Raw genomic sequence first — 24,764 nt, forward strand, 5'->3', positions numbered from 1 at the left:
GGATTTGATTTTGGGACAGCGGCCAAATATTTCGAAAGAAATTTGAGGCTCACATTCACCACCCCTCTGGTCACCTTTTTTGGTCCTTCAATTGGTATTGGAGCTGGTTAAGGATCACTCCACCTTAATCGGTCCATGATCCACGAAGGCAACATGGAGCATGGTCCTAGCAAACCGCTGGACTTCGATGGAACAAACTACCCCTACTAGAAGATCCGCATGTTTGCTCATCTTCAGGGAATTGGTTGGTGAGTTGGGGAGATTTGTGAGATCCTAACTACAAGGTGCTTGCTGCTCATGTCGATTAGGAGTAGATTGACCAACACAATGCAAATAGCAAGGCTCATAGTGTTCTCTTTTTGAGTCTTTCTCTTTCTGAGTTTGAGAGAGTCTCTGATTGTACTACTACTCGAGAGATCTGGGTGAGGCTTCAGAGCTATCATGAGCGAACCACATAGGTCAAAACCAAACTCTTTGAGACATACAAGCGAGAGTATGAGAACTTCTCTCAGTTGGATGGAGGGTCTATCGATTCTATGTTTTCTCGTTTCTAGTCGATTGTGAATAAGATGTGGGCAAACAAGCCACAACTGCCTTATGATGATCACAAGAGGGCTCTCAAGTTACTATATGCCCTAGATCGTAAGGTTTGGGATGTGAAGGTGTCCACTATCATTGAGTCCACTAACTACGACACCCTCACCGTGGATGAGCTTTTCAACAAGCTCAAGTCCACCAAGATTGATTACTAGACCCAAGCCAAAATCACGAATCCCTCTACACCGACTATGGCTTTGGTCTCAGGTAATGGTTCCAGTTCTTTAGCTAACCCTTCATAGATCTCCTTTGCCTTGTCTTATTTGGTATCTGTTATAGAGGAGCAGATGGAGACACTTCGGCACAATGAACTGGCACTAGTCATTAACCAGTTCTCATGGTTTCACAACAACCGCATGAACCGCCAGCGCGGTGGTGGTTCGATGGATGGTTGCTATGGTTGTGGAGACCCTGACCACTTCGTCGCCCATTACCCCAAGAAGAACAAGAACTTCTTTGGCAAGCATGACTCCAGCAAGCACAAGGATAAGCGCGAGTACGCCTCCAACAAGCACAAGTCGAAGGGAGGATTCAACAAGGAGGTGCTCAAGACATGAAAGGCATACAAGTAAATAGAGAAAGTAACTATATTAAAGCATGAATCTTACAAAGGAAAGATACAAAGGCATACCAGGCCTCAAAAGACTCCTCCAAAACCCGAGCATAGCTCAACTCTTCCTCACTCCCAACTCGCTATTCTACTTCTACATCTTGAGAGAGTAGAGAGAGCTTCTCTTGTGGTGTGTGTTACAAGTGAGGGGTGAGGGTCCTATTTATAGTGAAGAGGTGGAGTAGTGGCTACTCCATCGCCATGTCATCGATATGTGGGTGAGCCATCCACACCCATGGATGAAACTGCCTTAAACCAACACATAGGATGCATTCTAGATGGTGGTTGGAGGGCAACTGACTTGGTCCAAGTCGGTTAGGTGCACCTTGACTGACGTGGCATGGCGTTGCCTGATGCCCACTAGCACATCTCTTGTCTGTCCTGAGTTAGTTTGATGATCTATGGTTCACATTTGTCATGGGTATGAAGTTTGGTCATATTGGAGTTCTCCTTCTTCGGGTTGTGGGCCCATGAATGCATGGGAGAGGAAACATGGACACCATCTCCACCCTTGATGTGAACCCTCATTGATTAGACATGTTGGATGCCTCTGAGGTGTGTTTGTTGCTAGTGAAATGGATTGCTGATGTGGCCGAACTCCGGTTTGGGTCACCCGACCTTGGGTTGGTGTGACCCGACCCTCCGAGTGGGCCTATGGGGTGCATAAGGCCTCCCTTGGGTTCTTCATTGAGTGTAGACGATAGGGACCAATTTTGGGGGCCATTGGACACAAGTCCATGTCGCACGATGCCATAGCAGGTCGCTCGACGTCCATGTGTTTCCAAACCAGCTTGACCAGTCTTGCGATCTTCCGCAAGGCATAACTTTGTCATCCGAACTCCGAATTGGGTGAACTAAAACTTGATTTCGTGTATCTCAATCAGCTCTTTGACATGGTGTAGTCAAAATCAGCATTTTATGAAGTGTTTTTACATGTATATTGCCACCTTGTTCCATTACTCACATATTCATCACAACTTGTGGAAATGGTTTGCAATAAGCCCTATGACTATGGTTTATTTTATTAATATCACCAATTTAGGCATAGTTGATGGTCTAAAATGAGTTATTAATGACCATCAATGCCTAGTATGAGAGGAATCGTTGATTCACACAATTGGTCATCGCGCTTGGTTTAGAAGCCAGTGGCACGAAGCTACCGTGTGCCGGATTATGACTGAACGCCTGTAAGTTAGAATCCAAGCTAGCAACCGGTGCCTGTGACCACTGCTCACCTTGACCCACATTGGGGCATTTGTGCACAAGGACCTATGCCATTGGCTTAGCCCACCTGGCCGACGCGCTGTGGCGGGCTGCCTCAAAGCTCCCTTCCCAACGGGCAGCGAGTTGAATCCTTTGTAGATGACTTAAAACATGACGGGGCATTATAGCTGGGAGAGTGGCCTTACTGCCACAATCCACTGAGACCAGCCCTACATTGCATGGATTCATCCCTCTCCCATCCACTCCCCCAGGTAGGGTCTGGTTCAAAGTCCACCTGACCATGGCCGACACTTCAAAACGGCATGGTGTCGGTCTCTGGCCGAAGCCAACCCAGAAAATGGCTAAGTCATCGGGTGCTAGCATCCTAAGGTATGCATGGGGAAAATAGCAGTTTGCCCTGGCATTTGTGTTGAAAGACAGCAGTCTACCCATGTGGTCCATGGATAGCCCAAGTCCCCAAGAAAGACGACTGCTGCACATGTGTCCGGGCCAAAAATAGCAGTTCGGCAAGGCATCCATGGTGCAAAGACAGCAGTCTGCCCATGTGTCTGCAGCATCTAGGCCACGAACACGCTAAGTCCCCTAGGTCAACGATGCTCATGGGGCAAAAACAATAGCTCTCCCTAGCGCCAGGGCTAGAAACCAGCAGTTCACCTAGGCGCCCACGTTGAAAAATAGCGGTTCGCCCACAAGAAAGTGGATAGCCATGCCCAGGCTACATGGCGTTGTTGATATTTCTTAACGACTATTGGAGGGATTTCGCAAGCGCACAGAATTATCGCATAGCACTTCGCTCGGTGAGTACCAAGTGTCAAATTTATAATTTTCCCACAGGAAGGCGGAAGGCTAGAATTTATAAGTGGACTAGGATTTGCTAGAGGAAGGCTTGAGTTGATCCTAGGAGGTGAACAATAGTGAAGGATGAGTGTAAACTATCTAAACTAACTACTAAATACAAGATAACTAGAGATAGCTAGGTGGGAGAGCGAGCAAAATATCTTTCTAGTAATTAAGGGTAAACAAATAACTAGGAGAAATACGATAGTACTTCAGGGCACAACCCGCCTACCAACTAAGAGAGTTAAATAGACAAGGTCTGCCATAAGTCCTACGATTTAATAACTAGACCTATCATGGTGGAATATAGAGGATGGACAAGGCTGTCCCCACTTGCCACCTACCACAATCTATCCGAAGGCCTAGCCATATCCATAGGTAATTTATAGCCTAAGCACCACGCTTAATCTATAAACTTACTACTTCGATCCAAGCTTCGATGAAATGAGATCAAAGCACCCTAACCAAATGGTGGAACTGGTAATAACTAAAGACTACTAATGATAAGATAACCTATGCTACTAATGCCAAACAATAAGCACCTAAGCTCACTAATGATGAACACTAATGACTAAGTACTTAAAGTAAAGCAAGCAATACTAGAATAAAGTATTGAAATAAATACTGAATAAAGTAATGCAAAAATGAAAGAATTACAAAGGAGCTATACCAGACCTAGAGGACTCTTTCGGACTCCAAGAAGCTCCGCTCTTGCTCTACTCCACTACGTGACTACTACTCTATAGTTAATGCTAAGCTAGAAAGCTAAGAGAAGCTTGGAGAGCTTGGAAATGAATGGGGCACTTCTCCACCGAGCTCCACACCCACTATTTATAGTGTATAGTGAGGGGAGGGGTATTTGTAGGTAGTGGCAAGGTTGGTGGAGGACCTAGGGCATCGAACGGCACTAGGGGCTCCGGCTAGCCCTCCATTCCACCGCCTTACGATCTAACGGCGATGGTTGGCTCCCAATGGTAGTTGTAGAAGCAGCATGTGGTGAAACTTGGTCGGTAAGTCAGTTGGTGAAGCTCCAAGTCTATGGCAATGGGCTCATGGATCCATGGCCTCTCCATCATGACCATTGGTTGAACCGACTTAAATCAACACATCCAATTGGTTCTGGAGGGGCTCCCACAGTTCAGTGATGTGGAAGCGTACCAAGCTGGCACTAGGTGGGGATGGGCGGTGCTGGCCTATGTGTTCAAGTGGCCCTGCCACATCCACTTGCTCCATATGTCCATATTTGACACCTTTTTTGCCAAACTTTGGTATATTTCCTGCATACAAATAATTCTATAAGCACAAGTGGAGCTAGGTGAATTATAAACAAAATTCTTGACATGTGATGATGATTTACCTCACTTACCATGCTTTCAGGTGAAATGTTGATGGTCAAAATGGGTGTTAGTGACGGTCAACAGGTGTACACACGACTTAAGTGCCATCATACACCATAGGGGCTAAGCATGCACCTACGGACAATGGCAAAGTGTGCATGGTTGGATGGCCTTGCATGTATGCATGGTTGGTTGGATGGATAGTGAGAAACAGCTAGGACTCGCATTGTGCAAGGTAGATTTGCCTTATGGCACGTGGAAACATGTCATGAGAGAAGGAAAGATGGCATCAGGCCGAAAATGTCTCACGCGAGGCGAAACGGCTCATGGCGGGCCAAAATGGGCCAAAAACAAGTAACAGGGGGCAAAAATAGGTTATGTCAGGCTCGTAGATGGAAAAGGCCAAGTCGGTCTAATTCAAGGGCATAGAAAAACATGCAAAAATGAGCCAAAAACGGGCGACGAATGGGCCAGAACAGGCCATGAACGGGCCATGGGACCTAGTCCTACCAGGGTGGCCTGTGGACCCCAAAGGACCCACCAATGGGGCCCCAAGCGAAAAGTCCAAGGTTCTGTCCATCCATGAAAAACAATGACTATCGAGCACCTCATGGGAAGAAACCAGTGTTTCTGAGCAAAAACCTAGCAAAACTATAGATCACATGGATTTCTTGAGGTCCTCCAAAACTCCAATAGAAACTAAACATAAAACTGCTAGAACTTTAGGGAGGGGGGATGCCCCTCAGGTATATTAGGGGGTGAGGGTTGAGCTGGCTAAGACCTCAGGTAAACTGCTGTGAAACCACTAGTTTTTTGCCGTACTCGATTAGCAGGCTCCATCGGACCCCGATCACACACCTGGCCTCCATGGCCGGCTGATAGCCAACCATGGCTAGCTTAGGCTGGCTACAGCTGGCTACCGGCCACCATGGCTAGCCAACATGCGGCCATGAACCGGCTATGGCTACGGTTCATTGGCCTAACAAGTTGCACAAGAGGTTGCATGCTTTTGGACTATTGTTGGTGAAGTTTCGGTGACTCATGGCCTCCTTGGCCAGTCGACAGCCTATGGTGGCTAGCTCTAGCAGGCCGCTAGCCGCCATGGGTGGCTAGCATGTTGTTGGAATAGTTTTGGTGACTCGTGACCTCTATGGCTAATCAGTAGCCTATGGTGGCCAGCTTCAGCGGGCTACCACGAGCCATTGGCCACCGTGGGTGGGCATCATGTTGTTCAAACTATTTTGGGGACTTGCAGCCTCCCTAGTCGGCCGATAGCCTATGGTCGTCTACTTCAGTAGGCTGCTGTAGGTAGCCGGTTGCCGTGGGTGGCTAGCATGTTGTTGGAACATTTTTAGTGACTCAAGGCCTCCCTGGGCAAGCGGCAACCTATGGTGGCCTGCTTCAGCGCGCTCCTGTGGGTAGCAATCTACCTTTGGTGGCCAGCGTGTTGTTGGAACAATTTTGGTGACTCTCGGCCTCTGTGGCTGGCCGACAACCTATGGTGGCCTGCTTTGGGGGCTGCTATGGGCAACTAGCTGCCTTGGGTGGCCAGCATGTTGTTGCAACTGTTTAAGTGACTCACAGCCTCCCTAGCTAGCTGGTAGCCTATGGTGGCCTACTTCAGCAGGCTGCTATGGGCAGCCGGCTACTGTGGGTGGCCAGTCTTGCAGCCATGACATGGCTATGGCTATGGTTCGCTGGCCTGATGCCTTGGATGAGTGGCTACATGCTATTTGCCCGTTGCTGGATAAGTTTTGGTTGCTCCCACGCTCTATGGACCTTCGGTTGCCATCCTCACAAGCAGACTCACCATTTAAATAGGCCCAAGACAGTTTTAGCCCAATCTAAGGAAAACTCCATAAAAGCGATATGATATTAGTACCATATTGGTTTTCCTCTGGGATAAGACCACCCCTACCCCTTATAAAATAAGGGGTACATGGTCGATTGAGTTCCCATCTATCCAACTGTCACAAAAACACAACAACTACCTCTCTTTTCCCTTTTTTCCATCTATCCCTTCTTCTCGTTCTTCATCGGTGCTACATGGCTGCATGATCAATGATGGCAAAGCTCTAGAGGGACTAGGCCAGCTAGAGCAGCCCATAGCCGCCGCACGCCTCGACGGGGTCCCTCCCGGGTGTGTGAGGTTTCGGGTCTCAAGAGACCTCACCGGCATGTCTTGCGTATTGCGCTCATTGCTAGAGGCACAAGGTCTAGGTGTGGACATCCCCTAGGCACCGACAGATCCAATAATCGGCTAGGCCCTACATCGAGCGATCTAGCTACTTATCGAGTGTGTGACCTAATTAAGTGGCAACACACTTTTTGGTGACTCCGCTGGGGAAGATTAGTTCGACTATCTCTTATAGCCGATCTCTCTAACCTAGCCTTACTCCTCATTGATCTATCTTCTTGAGCTCGCCATTACCATAGCATCTAGCCCAAAAGGCTGATCGCATTTGGTTTTGACCCCTTGTGATCTTGTTTGCAACTTAGCAACGTGTTATGCTTGCTTTTGGAAAATTCAACAAGGCGGTCAAGTTCTAAATCATGGAGTACCAAGGTGGTTCATCACAAAGCTACTACAATTATCCCGAGGTACAACTTGCAAATACATCCTATGATCCTAATAATTATTTTGCAAGTCATATGAACTCTCATGTTGATGTTGCTAGTCATAATCATACTAGATATGTTGCATCGACTAATACTTTTGATAATGCTCCTCATCATACACATCGTAATTATAGATATTATGGTCAAGAGCTGATGCATGTTGTAAATTCTTTGAGTCTTGACGCTACTAGCAACATACGACATGTAAATTAATATTCATCGGCTATAAGTTCACAATATGTGGTTTCACCACAAGACATGTCGATGAATGAGAGAATTGGCTATAACAATATTAATTATTTAGCCAATTGCTCTCAGAATTCAGCACAATATGCCAATGCTATTATTCGTAATTTGGCTTCACATGTTACTCCCAACTCGAGCCGAATTAATGAAAAATCAGCAAGGTATTTAAGTGGTAATACTCATGATTTGGCTTCACGTGTTACTAGTAACCATAGTCGAATCAATGAAAATTCAGCACCTTATGCAAAGATCAATGCCCACAATTTGGCTTCATATTTTGCTCATGACCATAGCCAAATTAGTGAAATTTCAGAAAGGCATTCGAGTGCTAAAACTCATGATTCAGCTCCATATATTGCTAATAATTATAGCCGAATCAATAAAAATTCAGCAATATGTGCACATGCAAACAATAATGATTCCACTTCATATGTTGCTCTCAAATCAAGCCAAATCAATGAAGATTTAGCCCATGCTAGGAATTCATATGGTTCCTCTAAATGGAAGGTGCCCACTTATTATAGACCGTACCCATTATGCTATGATTACTTCAAAACTCCTGATGGTTGGTGGGTACCTGATTTTTAAGAATTTAGTGGTGAAGATGATAAAATCGCTATGGAACAAATTAGTATATATCTCTCACAGTTGGGTTTTGCCGGTAAAGAAGACTATATGAGAGTGCAGAATTTTCCTTTATCTCTTACTGGTATTGCCTTTGCATGGTTTACATCTTTGCCCCGGTGTACTGTTGGTTCATGGTCTCAATTAGAGGAGCAATTCTATGAATATTTTGGAAAGACCAATAAGAAAAGGCCAATCACAATTGATTCATCGGCTAAAAGAGGATTGCTAGTGGGCATGAAAGAAAGAATTGATTCAGATGTAAGCAAAGGTTCGGCTATGAAAGACAAACAACACAATATCCTTTCTAAATCAATTACATATCAAGAAACAAGTCTTGCTACAGAAAAAGCATGAGAAGCGCATGAAAATAGCTAGACTTGTTTTTAGGAGCCAAATGGGTTGTACATTTATCTAGTGATCACTACATCATTGATGGAGATCAAGCCCCTACAATTAAGAAAGGAGGGCTACCTGCCTGTTCAGAATCGGCAGAGACGACTTTGAAGATGGCTGAGCCAACAATTGCCTACCCTGAGTCAGCTAAGCCGACTTCCCAGTTGGCCAGGCCGATTGCCTCTGTCGCCTGCCCTGAGTGAGCTAGGCCGACTTCCTAGTTAGCCAGGCCAACTACCCATACTGATGCTTTGCCTGCTAGCGCCCAAATCGGCCTAGCCGACTTCCTGTCTTCCAGCAGTTGTTGAGGTGCTTTCGAGTGATTTGACCCCTCTTATTGATTAGTTTCTAGAGATGAAGAGCAACGCCATACAAATCAAGGATATGCACTTCTGCAACCTGATCAACAAGGCACAAGGTACAAGTATTTTACAAAATTCCCAATCCGATCATATTATTTCAATTGCTACATCTATTAGCGATATTCTTGCTAGTAGTTTAAAAGACCGATTGAGGAAGGTACTTTACTTGTTGATGATAACATAAATTCAGATTCTATCGGCCAACACATTGTTCCATATGGCAAGGTCGATAGTAGTAGTTTGTCAAAGCTAAAGCTTCCTAGAAGCAATTGCAAAGGTGTGGCCAAATGGATTGATATGAAATCTGATTCATTCGTATGCCTAGCTTTAAAGCTGACTCCACAAAAGAATCTACTCAAGAAATCAAAGTACCCCTTTGACTTTACTTTTTGTGATCATGTCTTTGATGTGTTGCTCAAGAATAATTTTATTAAAATCATTGATCACAATACTTTGCCATATGTTTAAAATTTAGAAGAGCTTACATATTGCAAATGGCATAATTCTTCTGATCATAATACTTCTAATTGCAATATATTTCATCAAGTGATCCAATCAGCCATTGATAAAGGACGATTGAGATTTTCTGAAGCTCAACAAATGGACCAATTGGATTCAATTGGTCTTGATGGCAAACATGTTTTGAATCAGCATGCATTAGCTGATTGACTGAAAGCTCAAAGCTCGGATGCCCAAGAGAAAGATATAGGGCCCTCAAGTGAAGACAAGGTTGTTGTCCATGAACTGTAAATTTAAGATACTCAAGAGGATAACAATATTATCACAATTTCAAAAGACACGGGGGGTGCAGGTGAAATCTCTCCAACTAAAAGCAAAAGTCGATTGATCCCGTTGAGCAAGGGAAATTGGCTAAGGATCTTCTTTCAAAGCATGTCTATCAAGATGGGGAGAAGAAGGAGGACGCCCATAAAGCTGATGGAGGTAAAGGTCGTGACAAGTAGAAGAGTAGAAGGCTGAAGCTCAGCTTCGAGGAACTTCTAGCTAAATACAAGAAGATAGCAGAAGCAAATGTCACTAGTCGGCCAAAGAAGGTCCAATCATCAAGATTGTCTTCAAAGCGCAAGTCTCAAGAGTGGAATTAGCAAAGAGATAGATCTCACGCAGCAACTACATATTCTCCTTTTGAGCAGCCCATTCCCATGTCGTATGGACCACAACCCACATATTTTTATCCTTATTCATCTTGGGGCTGGTTTGATGAAGAGGCAAATGTCCCATCATATTTTAGGTCACAATATATAGAGTATTCAGCTCCTAGATATTCAGAGAGACCATTATCTTATAAAGACCGTTTTGATCAAAATCGGTCCGAAGCTCAACCAAAGAAGAAAGCGGTAAAACAAGTTTACCGCGTAAAGTATGATGACCGAAAGAAGAAAAGTTCAAATCCAAATTTAACTATTGAAAAGATGATTACATTGCTGAAAAATTCAGCTTTTAATGGAAAAGACATGGGGAAATCATCTATTGATATTCTAGATGCCAAATCTGAACAAAAAAGGTGAGAGTGCCCAAAATCAAGAAAGATTTGCCGCTGTCTAAAACAGAAATAAAACCGATATGCTCAATCGGTTTACCAAAGTGGCAAGAAAATAAGTTACAGAAGCTTGGTGTAGAAAGGTTGAAAGAAAAAGGCTTAGCATGGGTTCCTAAAGGAAGTATTAAAGCTGGAAGGATGTTGTTCAAGTAAGTGGTGCAATAAAAGAGGAGAGAAAGAGGCTCAAGAAACAATTGCCAAGTTAGAGGTTTGCACCAAATCATCAAAATCATTGGTCATGGCATCATCCATACTCTCTACCTATGCCTATGTGGAGTTCATCCCCTGGTATGCATGGTTATACCTCAGCTCCTTATTTTGATCCTTGGCATGGATCTTCATGTTATGGAGGGTTATCAAATTATTTTGCTTACCGATGATCAAGAGTTGAAATATTTATTTTGATTATGTATACTTTGTGGATGAATTCGTATGGCCGATATTTTGATATCGCCCTTAGTGTAAAAATATAGCCGATGGATGCTGGCAACCATCGTGCTATTAGAAAGGCCCCCATGGAATTTACTTTGGTTTTCAGGCCCGGGGACATGATATATGCATTTTGATTTACTTCATAGATGTGATGATATGATTAATCGGTTTGCAAATAAGGCCAAGGTGTTGGCATAATCATTATTTCTCACAATGATGCTGTTTGAGACGTCAAGTCGATTAAAACTATATTTGCACCAGCATTTGAGCCGAATGTGAAGTTTTCTTATTCGGTTATATTGCAATCCATGGGGTATGACACATTGAAGCCTATGGTGATTCCTTGCTGGTGGTACAATAAGTTGCTGGTGAACTTCAATGTTTAGAAGGATCACTAAGAACTTACTTGATGTTTGCCTTGATATTATTGACTATTTTGCCGAATTCCAAATTTGGCATATTTCGAGGCATGAAAATCAAAAGGCTAACATGTTAGCTCAACAAGTATCTGGCTATGATGTCGGTGGGCGTAATTTTCATATTCAAGAATAGCCGATGCATGAAAATTTAAATTTTTCCTATGTAGGTGTAGACTAGTTGGCTAAGTTGATTGCCTCACTCGGCTCAGTTGTCTCCCTCTCTGTTGCAGCCTAGTCGGCTAGGCCGACTGCTCCAGCTAAGCCGACTGCCCCAGTCGGCTCAGTGAACTCCCCTATGGCCAGCTCAGTCACTTTGCCCAAGAAGCTCCCAAATTGGCCCAACCTAACCTTTAGTGATGTTGGGGCCAATTTAGAAGATTGGAAAACTCCCTTGCTGAGATATTTATGTGGTCTAAGTGCTAAAATTGATAAAAGTATTCAATGGAGCACTTTCAAGTATTTGTTGCATAATGAGCTCTATCGGAGAACCGCTGAAGATTTGTTGTTTAAGTGCTTGGGATCAGATCAAGCAAGAGTGGCTATGGGAGAAGTCCATGAAGACATTTGTGGTACACATCAATCGGCCTCTTAGATGAAGTGGTTATTGCATAGAGCCGGTTTCTATTGGCCTACTATGATGTCCGATTGCTTTCGTTACTACAAAGGATGCAAAGAGTGCTAGAAGTTTGGAAATATTCAGCTTGTGCCTGTTGTTATGCTTCATCCTATCATCAAACCATGGCCTTTTTTAGGTTGCGGGTTAGACTTCATTGGCCAAATTCATCCCCCATCTTCAAAGGGACACCGATTTGTGTTGGTTGCTATGGATTACTTTACTAAATGGACCGAGGCAGTTCCTTTGAAGAATATGACACGCAATGAGGTAATTGAGTTCATCACTAAGCATATTATCCATAGATTTGGCATCCCCAAAACATTAACTATAGATCAAGGGACATCTTTTGTGTCTAAGGAGGTGAGGGAATTTGCTGAATTATATAAGATTAAGTTGATCAATTCATCTCCATACTATGCTCAAGCTAAAGGCCAGGCTGAGTCTAGTAATAAGACTTTGATCAAGATTATCAAAAAGAAATTAAAGAAAATCCAAGGAGGTAGCATGAAGTTTTGTTTGAAGCTCTATGGGTGCATCGCATTTCAAGGCATGGTGCTACAAAAGTTATTCCTTTTGAGTTGGTATATGGTCAAGAGGCCGTGTTACCCGTCGAAGTGATAATATCGATGAGGTGACTGATGTGAGATTAAAAGCTCTCAAGGAAATAGAGAAAGACATGGCTCGGGTTGCCAAGGCATATAACAAGAAAGTCAAGAGCGAATCCTTCTAAGTGGGAGAATTAGTGTGGAAAACCATACTTTCAATTGGATCGAAGAGCAATCAGTTTGGCAAGTGCTCACCAAATTGGGAGGGTTCTTACAAAGTGATTAAAGTCATATTCGTTAATTCCTATCTGCTAGAGACATTGCAAAGTGAACGTCTTGCAAGAGCAATAAATGTGAGGTACTTGAAAAAGTACTTTCCAAGTGTTTGGTAAGAAGCCTAAGTGCTCTCCAAGCAATGGTCGATACTATATCGCCCTTAGAACAAAAATGGTCGATGTATACATCGCCCTTAGCCACTAAGCAGCCGATGAGATGGGTATCATTGTTGTTTGGTTTTTTAATAGTGTTTTCAGGTTCATGCATCATTCACCTAGAAACAGGGGGCATATGTTGATAGTCAAATTGGGCCCAAGCCAATTTAAATAGGCACATGACAATTTTGGCCCAATCTAAGGAAAACTCCAAAAAGCGACATGATATTAGTACCATATTGATTTTTCTATGGGATAAGACCACCCCTACCCCTTAGAAAATAAGGGGTACATGGCCGATTGAGTTACCATCTATCCAATTGATACACAACAACTACCTCTCTTTTCCCTTTTTTCCATCTATCCCTTCTTCTAGTTCTTCATCGGCGCTGCATGGTTGCATGATCGATGACGGCAAAGCTCTAGAGCAGTCAGGGCGGCTAGAGCAGCCCATAGCCACCGCATGCCCCGACGAGGTCCCTCTCAAGCATGTGAGGTTTTAGGTCTCAAGAGACCACGCCGGCGTGTCTTGTGTATCACGCTCCCGGTGAGGCTCCTTCGGCGACGTGTCTTGCGTATCATGCTCATCGCTGGAGGCACAAGGTCCAGGTGTGGACCTCCCCTAGGTGCTGGCCGATCCAAAAATTGGCGAGGCCCTACATCGAGCGATCTAGCTCCTTATCGAGTGTGTGATCTAATTAAGCGTCAACACATAGCGTGGAGGGATGCATTGGATGGCTAAACCATTGTGGCTACGTTGGCGCATGAGTTAGTTTAGACCTATGACTGCTTGGAGGACCCTAGTCGATGTGTGGCCGACTCCCAGCACCATTGTCCCCTCATTCGTGTGGGCACCTTTTGCCTGCTACATTGACAAGTGCTTGAGTGCTGCTACCCATTATAGAGAAGTTGCATTTGGTACAGGTTGCCTTTGTCGAGCGCATCCTATGGTTGTGGCTCGTCGGCTCTAGAGTGCCTGTGGTGTTGCCTCATGTTGTAATCCGCCTTGGCTAGCACCACCATGGACACCTTGCTTGCGCTTTTGGTTGTGGATGCGGCTGACACTGAAGGCCAGAGGGCATTGGCCTCCAATGCCTAAAAACTCAGTCCATTTGGAAACAATGATAGCCAGCCCAGTCGATGCCTTGGGTGAAAGCCAGCGCCAGCTCATCGATGTGGATGTCCTACCTGGTTGATCCTGCTAGTAGTCATATGCTTTTCTTAAACATTAAGCAATGCATGTGCAAGTATGAACTAATTCAAACTATGAATGGCTCATTAAATTAATTATAGTTTGTTTGATGGTATGTGCTACTCGGATAACCATAGTAATTCTAGAGCTAATACATGCAACAAACCCGACTTCTGGGAAGGGTGCATTTAATACATAAAAGGCTAACACAGGCTCTGCTCGCTAATCTGATGATTCTTTTAAATTTTTGCCAGCGATATAGTCTGGTCCTCATGCCGGCAATGCATCTTTTAAATTTTTGCCCTAACTTTTGATGGTAGGATAGGGCCTACCATGGTGGTGACAAGTGAGAATTAGGGTTCGATTCAGGAGAGGGAGCCCAAGAAACAGCTACCATATCCAAGGAAGGCAGTAGGCATGCAAATTACCGAATCCTTACACCGGGAGGTAGTGACAATAAATAACAATACCGGACGCGTTAGTGTCTGGTAATTGGAATGAGTACAATCTAAATCCCTTAACAAGGATCCATTGCAGGGCAAGTTTGGTGCCAGCAACTGTGGTAATTCTAGCTTTTTAAGTTGGACCTTGGGCCTGGCCAGCCGGTCCATCTCACGACGAGAACTGACCTACTCGACCCATCTGCCGACGATGCACTCCTAACCTTAATTGGCCATGGCATGCCTCTAGCGCTATTACTTTGAAGAAATTAGAGTGCTCAAAGCAAGCCATCGCTCCTGATACATTATCATGGGATAGCATCATAGGATTACGGTCCTATTATGTTGGCATTCAGGATCAAAGTAATGATTAATAGGGACAATCAGGGGCATTCATATTTCATAGTCAGATGTGAAATTCTTTAATTTATGAAAGACGAACAACTGTGAAAGCATTTGCCAAGGATATTTTCATTAACCAAGAATGAAAGCTAGGGGCTCAAAGTGATCAGATACCGTCCTAGTCTCAACCATAAACGATGTCGATCAGGGATCGATGGATGTTGCTTATAGGACTCCATCGGTACCTTACGAGAAATCAAAGTATCTAGGTTCCAGCGGGAGTATGGTTGAAAGACTAAAACTTAAAGGAATTGATGGAAGGGCATCACCAGGTATGGTGCCTGTGGCTTAATTTTGCACAACACAGGGAAACTTACGAGGTCCAGGCATAGCAAGGATTGAAAGGACTAAGAGCTCTTTCTTGATTCTATGGGGGGTGGTGCATGGCCATTCTTAGTTGGTGGAGCAATTTGTCTGGGTAATTTCATTAACAAACGAGACCTCAGCCTACTAAAAACCTATGCGGAGCCATCCCTTCATAGCTAGCTTCTAAGAGGGACTATGGCCGTTTTGGCCATGGAAGTTTGAGGAAATAATTGGAATATGATGCCCTTAGATGTTCTAGGCCGCACGCGCGCTACACTAATGTATTGAATGAATATATAGCCTTGGGCGACATTCCCGGGTAATCTTAAGAAATTTCAACATGATGGGGATAGATCATTGCAATTGTTGGTCTTCAACAAGGAATGCCTAGTAAGCGCGAGTCATCAGCTCATGTTGACTACATCCATGCCCTTTATACACACCGCCCGTTGCTCCAACCGATTGAATGGTCCGGTGAAGTATTAGGATCACAGCCACGGATGTGGTTCGCTGCCCTTGACGTTGCGAGAAGTCCATTGAACCTTATCATTTAGAGGAAGGAGAAGTCATAACAAGGTTTCTGTAGGTGAACCTATGGAAGGAACATTGATGTGACACTTAAACAAAATAGACCGCGTATGCATCTCTCATGCCACAGGGCTTTGACTCGGCATAAGCTCCCAAGCTCCATCCTAGGGTGGAGGGGCCACAACAAAACCCATGGTGCCTTAGGCAGTGAGGAACACTTATATTGCCTTGCTCGATGGAGCAGTGGCCTGGCCTTCCGCTCCATGCACAGCAATGATATTTTAATCCGCATGACTCTCAACAACGGATATCTCAACTCTCGCATCGCTGAAAAACATAGCAAAACACGATACCTGGTGTGAATCGCTTAATCCCATGAACCATTGAGTTTTTGAGTGCAAGTTACGCCCAAGGCCTTCTGGCCAAGGGCACATCTACCTGGGCGTCATGCCAAAAGACACTCCCAACCCACTCTCAACCTTTCTAAGGCATTTTATAACAAACTGAAGCCATTCTACGACAATGCAACCACAAGTGTCTTCAATTTACACAAGGACCTAGGAGGCTTGCCACACAATACAGTCTTATGTATATGGAACCGACAACTGGTCGACGACCATATTTGGCTAGACAAAAAATAGTGGAAGAAATATTTTCTTCACAACAATCTGCCTATGTGGGGGGTACGACTCCGGATACCCACAGTAGACCACATGGGCTGCGCCCCCTAGGGTGGCCCAGACCAAAAGACGAAGCCTTGTAGCGCACGACTCTGCTCGGCGCCTCCCGCAAGACACCGGGAAGATATCCTAAAGACACTACGAGATCTGTTAGGATATGTATGATCCCAATATTCCTGTAATCCGTTATTACTTTTCGGTTATCTCTCATATCTAACCGACTTATAACTCTACTCCCCGGACTATATAAGGCGGGCAGGGACCCCCTCCAAACTCACGCAACATCATACGATAGCTAATAGAAACCAACAGACCACAGGAGTAGGGTATTACCTCATACTAATGGCCTGAACCTGTCTAACTCGTATGTCTCTATTGCCTTCTTGTTCTTGATCTCATGCTCCTCTGCTGATTAATCTACCTTCGTGGGATACCTCTCGGAGGACTGCCGATAATATTCTATTGACAGTTGGCGCACCAGGTAGGGGTGTGCGTGCTATTTCCTTGTCGAACAAGATGGATTTTTCTACAGGCTCTTCGTCCCTTTCGTAGCCCGACTAGATCTTCATGGTCAGATCCATCTCATGGGTCATCAACACTGACAGAGTCGGAGAGCTCCTCGAGCCGGTGCATATCGGTTCTGCACCGACCACCCCCGCACCTACAACTATAGATCCGATCTCAGAGTCGATTCTGAGGTCTCCTTCAGCAATAACTCGCTGATCGCTTCCTTGCAACTAGAGGAGGCAGATCAACAACAATGATCAGATTGAATCCATCGATCGGGTCGGACTTAAGCTTGCCGATTGTCTCTCCATCGTTGAATCGGCTCTAGACACTCTGGTTTAGCGCCGACCACCCTCCGATCTAGATCTATCAGAGGCTGCTCAGGAAACTACAGGGGTTATGGCCCTACCCTTCGGGTTCACCAATGCCACCGCCACTTACCAACACGCCCTGAGGGGCAAACTCGCTGACCAGGTGGAATGCGCCCATCTACCCGTTGACCAGGTTGCCATCTAGCTTCCGCCAGCCATCAACATGCTACACTTAGGCTGGTGCCCCGGGGTGCCTCTCCAGACCATCCCGGAAGAAACTCCGGGCTCCGAGTCTTAGGGCTCTACAGAGACCCTCGCCGAAACCTTCTCCGAGCAACTCCTCCTTCCACCCTTTTGGGGTGGTGCAATCTTCAACGTCAGCATCGACAGCCCTCCTCGGAATGGCAAAACCGAGGAGGAGCACGTTGCTCAGGAGAATCAAACATCAACCATGCACAGCGCTGAGAAAATGAGGCAGCCATTGCAAGGGCTGAGGCTGCTCAGAATAATTGACTTGATTCACAAGGAAGACCGCTCCCGCTCCACCGCAACCTCGACGAAGAATTTCTCCACATTGATGACCACGACGTCTTTAAGACTCCAAGCGCCAATCTGGCAGTAGCCACCAATGAGCTCATTCGTTTCCCTCAGACGCCCAAGCTCGCCAAGGTCGCCGCCATGCTTAAAGTGGCTCACTGTTAGGTCAATGAGATTCACAAGGATTAGAGACCTTCGTGCTCTACGAGCATGATTCACTGATCAGCTACGCCAAGATCCAATTATCGTCCCAGTCAAACTATTTCACCGACCAGTCGCTACCTCTCTAGGGGGAGCCAGGGCCCATCACGCCGAACACCATTGCCAGCATGACCAGGAGGTTGAACAGGATGCTCGAGTGCACCTCAGGAACCTTCGAGATGCACGACGGCGTATCGAGCAACGTCGCTTCAGTCGCCATGAAGACGAAGTGCATCGCCACCAGGAGTATGAGCAGGAGTACGGCAACCCAGACTCAGCCCTCGAGCCTATCCCTGACCGCAACGCTATAGACAACAGTGTTGACAACCCTGAGGGGCCTCCAGCTTTCACAAGGGCACTCCGAACACTTCGGTGGCCCCATGGTTTTAAGATCACTAGGGTCGAGCCCTACGAGGGAAGAATGAACTCGACACAGTGGCTGCAGGCTTACGCCACTGCTGTCCACACCACCGGAGGATTCACCAGCATTATGGCGAATTATCTCCCCGTCATGCTCACACCACCCGCCATGAGCTGGTTTACCAGCAATGCACTGCACTCCATCGGATCCTGGGAAGAGTTGAAGAAAGTCTTCACCGACAACTATATGGCCACGTGTACTCGACTCGGCACCAAGCATGATCTCAGCTGCATCAACCAAAAGCCATCCGAGCTCCTCTACAGCTACATCCAACATTTCTCCGAGATGAGGAACTCTATTCCCAATATCACGGAAGCTGAGGTCATCACCGCCTTTATCCGAGGACTCCACCATCGCGAGCTTCATTCCAAATTCAACTGCAAGCCACCCACCGGCATTGGCGAGATGATCACTATGGCCAACCAGTACGCCGACACTAAGGAAGCCAAGGTGCGCTTCAATGAGGATGCAGGTACTCATCGCCCGTCTCACCACTATGACGACCGCACCGACGACCGACGCCACAGCGACCTCTGCCCCGACGACCGTAGCTACCATCACGATAGCGGCCGTGATCAGACAAGAGGACCCAGGCCTAGCCAAAATCACCACTGCTGGCTAGACCACATCATCGCCGCCATCAGTCAACCTCATGCTAAGCGCAACTACGACGAATAGTACCAAAAGATCCTTGACGGCCCATGCCCTCTTCACAAGAATGTCAAACACAAGATGAAGGACTGCATTGGTTTGGCTAAGGAGTTCTAGGACAAGAGGCTCAACGACGACGCCAACGATGGAGCTAGAGGTCGCCGACCACCTAGGGGCAACAACAATGCCTTTTAGGACCACGATAAGGTGGTTGCCACCATCTTTGGGGGCCTCGCCTCCACTGAGAGCAGAAGAGAGCAGAAACTCACCGCACGGTGGGTGCTCTCCGTCACTATGGAAGACGCCACCGCTAACCCCATCTATCGCCCATGGTCTGAGGTCCCCATCACCTTCAGTAGGGCTGACCAGTGGGCAGATATTCCCTATACAGGGCATTTTCCCCTTGTCCTTGACGCAACCATACAGAAGGTGCTCTTCAGAAAAGTGCTCGTTGACGGTGGGAGCGCTCTGAATCTCCTCTTCGTCGGAGCCCTAAAAGAGCTAGGCCTCGGTTTGTTAGATCTCACACCTTTCGACTCCACCTTTTGGGGTGTGGTGCCAGGCAGGGCCTCCAAACTGCTTGGAGAGATTACCCTACCAGTTCAGTTCAGCACAGCAAGCAACTACCACGTCGAACATATCAACTTCTACATCGCTGACTTCGACACCGCCTACCACGCCATACTTGGTTGGCCAGCTCTGGCCAAGTTCATGGCCATGCCTCACTATGCCTATCTGGTGCTGAAGATGCCTTCACCTACTAGAGTCTTGGCCCTGTGGGCCAACCTCACCATCGCCTATGCTTGTGAGACAGAGAGTCTCGCCCTCACCAAAGCTACCAACCTCTCCATCTAGATGGCTAGCATGGTCACTAAAGCCAAGATAGTGCCTACCAAAGACATGGAGATCCTAGAGCTAGAGCCTCCCAGCGCCTCTGCCAAGTCAAAGGAAGTCAAGGAGGTCAGCCTCGGCCTCGATGATCCCTCCAAGACCATGAAGATTGGGGCTCACCTTGAGCCCAAATAGGAAAGCGTTCTCCTCTCCATCCTATGTGCCAACGCTGACATGTTTGCTTAGAAACCTGCAGACATGCCGGGGGTACCACGGGAGAAGATTGAGCACTCCTTGAATGTCTCGCCGACCGCTAAACCGATCAAGCAGAAACTCCGCCGATTCGCGCCAGACAAGAAGGAGGCTTTTAGGGTAGAAATAAAATGGCTCTTAGCTACCGTATTCATAAAAGAAGTGTATCATCCAGATTGGTTAGCAAACCCTATTCTCATTCGAAAAAAAGAATAAAGAATGGAGAATGTGTGTTGATTATACTGATCTTAACAAACACTGCCCTAAAGACCCCTTTGGCCTGCCTCAAATAGACGAGGTTGTAGACTCCACCGCTGGCTATGAACTACTCTCCTTCCTTTACTGTTACTCCAGCTATCACCAGATTTCCCTAAAGGAAGAAGATCAGATTAAGACATCGTTCATCATGCCCTTCGGTGCTTACTGCTACACAACCATGTCCTTCGGACTCAAGAACGCCGGAGCAACCTATCAAAGGGCCATCCAGATGTGCCTCGACCAATAGATCATCCACAATGTCAAAGCCTACATCGATGATGTGGTTGTTAAGACCAAGGCCGCCGACAATCTTATCGTCGACCTTGAGGAAACTTTCGCCAACTTGAACAAGTACCGATGGAAGTTGAACCCTTCAAAGTGCATCTTTGGAGTTTCATCTGGTATACTACTGGGTTACATTGTCAGTGCTCGAGGCATCAAACCTAACCCTGACAAGGTCTCCGCCATCACCAACATGAAACGACCGACATGTGTCAAGGATATACAGAAGCTTACAAGCTGCATGGCCGCCTTAAGCCACTTCATATCACGCCTCGGTGAAAAAGGGCTACCTTTCTTCAAGCTCCTCAAGGCCTCCGAGCGCTTCTCCTAGTCGGAGGAGGTAGACATAGCTTTCGAGCAACTCAAGTTGTTCTTAACAATGCCTCCGATCATGACAGCGCCATGACCAGATGAAACTCTATTGATCTACATCGCCGCCACCTCTCGCATCATCAGCACAGCTATTGTTGTCGAATGCGAGGAAGCCGGGCATGCCTACAAAGTGCAACATCTGGTGTACTTCAAAAGCAAGGTACTTAATGAGCCCAAAACTCGTTATCCTTAGGTACAAAAGCTGTTATATGCAATCCTAATTACATCACGCAAGCTCCGACACTACTTTGACTACTACAAGATCATCGTGGTCACTGAGTTCCCTCTGGGGGACATTCTCTGCAACAAGGATGCCAACGGCCACATCATCAAGTGGGCCATTGAGCTTGGTACTTACTCCATCGAATTTAGAAGCAAGCCTACCATCAAGTCACAGGCGCTTGCTAATTTCATCGCTGAGTGGACAGAGATCCAAGAGCCTATCACTGCCACTTGCCCCAAGCATTGGGTGATGTACTTCGATGGCGCCCTAAACATCAACGGTGCTGGAGCGAGCATTCTGTTCATTATGCTGACCAAGGATAAGCTCCGATATGTTCTCCGGATACACTTTCCGGCCTCCAACAACACCGCTGAATATGAAGCATGTCTCCACGGACTCCGTATAGCCATCGAGCTTGGCGTCAAATGCCTCATGGTGTATAGGAATTCTGCACTGGTCATTAACCAGCTTAACAAAGACTAGTCTTGCTCCAGTGAGAAGATGGACGTATATTGCACCGAAATCAGGAAGCTTGAAGGAAAATTCTACGGCATCGAGTACCACCATGTGGTATGCGACCAAAATCAGCTCGCCGATCACTTATCCAAGTAGGGCTCTTCTCGAGCCATGATCCTACCGGGGGTCTTCGTTCAGGATCTCCTGGTGCCATCCATCAAAGAAGATAAGGAAGTTCAGGAAGTTCCCCCAGTCGAGCAACTGGTGCTTACAGTACCTTCGTCGGTCGCCAATTGGAGGGAGCAATTCATCAAGTACCTCACCAGCGCCAAGGTACCCGCCGACAAGACTGAAACCGAACACCTAATTCGTCGAAGCAAGCATTACGTGCTGGTGGACGGCAACTTGATGAGGAAAAGTGCCAACGAAGGGATACTGCAGAAATGCATCACCCAAGAGGAGGGAGTAAAGCTACTTCTTAAAATTCACTCTGGTTCCTGTAGCAACCACGCGGCCTCGAGAACACTGGTCGGCAAGGCTTTCTGAGCTGGTTTTTATTGGCCCATAGCCGTCACTGATGCAGAAGACCTCGTCCGACATTGTGAAGGATGTCAATTCATCACTAAGCAAATACACATGCCGGCGCAAGAGCTGCAAACCATCCCAGCTTCCTAGCCCTTCGCATGCTGGGGACTGGACATGATTGGGCCTTTCAAACCAGCACCAGGTGGTTTCTGGTATGTATATGTCGCCATCGACAAGTTCTCCAAGTGGATTGAATATAAACCGCTCATCTCGGCTACTGCAAAGAAAGCAGTCGAGCTTTTCGAAGATATCATCCATAGATTTGGTCTCCTAAATAGCATCATCACTGACCTCGGAACTACAATTACTAGCCATCACTTCTGGGACTTCTGCGAAGACCATTGCATCTCCATCAAATATGTCTCTGTCGTCCATCCAAGAGCCAACGGCCAAGTCGAACAAGCGAACGGCATGATCCTTGATGCCCACAAAAAGCAACTATATCAGAAAGAAGAAAAGCACCTGGGTAGATGGCTCAAGGAGCTTCCAGCTGTAGTCTAGGGACTGCGTACTCAAGCTAGTCATAGCACCGGTGTGACTCCATACTTCTTGGTCTACGACTCAGAAGCCATACAACCAGTAGACATTGCCTTTCGAGCACCTAGGGTGGAAAACTATGATGAAGAGCAGGCCGCAACTGTTCGGTCAGAGGATGTCGATAGGGCCGAGGAAGAACGCCTAATCACCTATGTCTGCATAGCTAAATATCTGGAAGGCTTGCAGAGGTACTACAACCAAAACATCAAAGGTTGTTCATTTGTTGTCGACGATCTCATTCTCCACAGAAAACAAAAAACTAAAGGGATGCACAAGCTCTCTTCCCCTTGGGAAGGGCCTTATGTCGTCAAAGAGGTTACCCGACTAGGGTCTTATCGCCTAAGTGACTTAGAAGGAGTCGATGTTCCCAACTTGTGGGACATCGAACACCTTATACGTTTCTATCCTTGAAATGCTCCAGATATGTACTCTCCACTTTTATATTGAATAAAGTTTTGGTCTGCATTCATTTGTTGTCGACGATCTCATTCTCCACAGAAAACAAAAAACTAAAGGGATGCACAAGCTCTCTTCCCCTTGGGAAGGGCCTTATGTCGTCAAAGAGGTTACCCGACTAGGGTCTTATCGCCTAAGTGACTTAGAAGGAGTCGATGTTCCCAACTCATGGCACATCGAACACCTTATACGTTTCTATCCTTGAAATGCTCCAGATATGTACTCTCCACTTTTATATTGAATAAAGTTTTGGTCTGCATAACTTATCTCCATTTTGTCTCTATTGTGGTTTAACATCCACTCGCGGTCGCCGAGCTCTATGCTACTTCATAACGAACTTCAATATGTAATCGTCATAACTGCGCTGACCATGTTCCTCCAAATCTCCAATGTTATCGCCGAACCGTTTTCTCCAAAATCACCGAAAGATTTCTCCAATTCGCCGACACATTTTTCGCCAAAAAACGCCGAACACATTTTCTCCAAAATCACCAAACATGATTTCTCCAAGTCGCCGACACATTTTTCGCCAAAAAACGCAGAACACATTTTCTCAAAAATCGCCGAACACGTCTCCTCTAAATCAACAATGAATTTCGCCACATTTTCTTCTCCAAATCGCCAAACACTTTTCTCCAAAGCTCCAAGATATTTCGCCGATCGGCGAGCAACATACTTTCTTTTCTATTCTCTTCGGAGAAGACCCAGTCTCCGATCTCTCCCTACATGTGCTACGGGCTCCGCGCTCTGCGATATGGGTGGTTGGCTGTGGTTCCTTGGTCATGCCTATTTTTCCTACATGTCTACGGGCTCTGTGCCCGACATTACGGACTATGGGTTAGCTAAGGCCGAGAGTTTAGCATAGAATACATTGCTCGGACGCCATTTATATTACCTATATCTCCAAGTTATCTTAATAACCGCCGTGCAGCACACGTCCCATTCTTTTCTCAATGGAGAAGACCTAGTTTCTGATCTCTCCCTATACGTGCTACGGGCTCCGTGCCCTGAGTTATGGGTGGTCGGCTGCGGTTCCTTGGTCACGCCTGTTCCTCTTACGCATGCACGAGCTCCGCGCTCGACGCCATGGACTACGGGCTAGCCGAGGCCATATGGGTCAATAGCGAGCCAACTGCTTGGACTCTACTTACATTACATGGTTAAAACTATGAAGATTTTTTCACCAAAATACAAACCAACCGCATACACATGTACCTTATAATATTTATCATATACATAAGTGTTTTTACGCCTTCGTGTGTTCTAACTACACTATCCAGAAATTACAGATGATGTCCACCAGGCGGATCATTATGTCCCGCCATCGCCGTCCATTTCACCGAACAGGTCTATATCGCTTGCTAACTTCTTCGCTGCTTCCTCCACCTCATCCTCGAGCTGCTGGGTCTTCGCTTTGCTCAATCCTTCGGTGAACCCGCCCCTATCGCTTGAAGGTCAGTAGCTGGATAGTGGGACCGAACCA

General features: G+C 46.2%; 1 pseudogene; it reads left to right on the forward strand.

The window, feature by feature from the left end:
* The first annotated feature begins 16,013 nt into the window (after window positions 1–16,013).
* LOC136502436 (5.8S ribosomal RNA) lies at window positions 16,014–16,169 on the forward strand (annotated as a pseudogene).
* Window positions 16,170–24,764: the final 8,595 nt, after the last annotated feature.

The sequence above is a fragment of the Miscanthus floridulus genome, chromosome 13, assembly GCF_019320115.1.
Source record: "Miscanthus floridulus cultivar M001 chromosome 13, ASM1932011v1, whole genome shotgun sequence".
NCBI classification, from domain to species: domain Eukaryota; kingdom Viridiplantae; phylum Streptophyta; class Magnoliopsida; order Poales; family Poaceae; genus Miscanthus; species Miscanthus floridulus.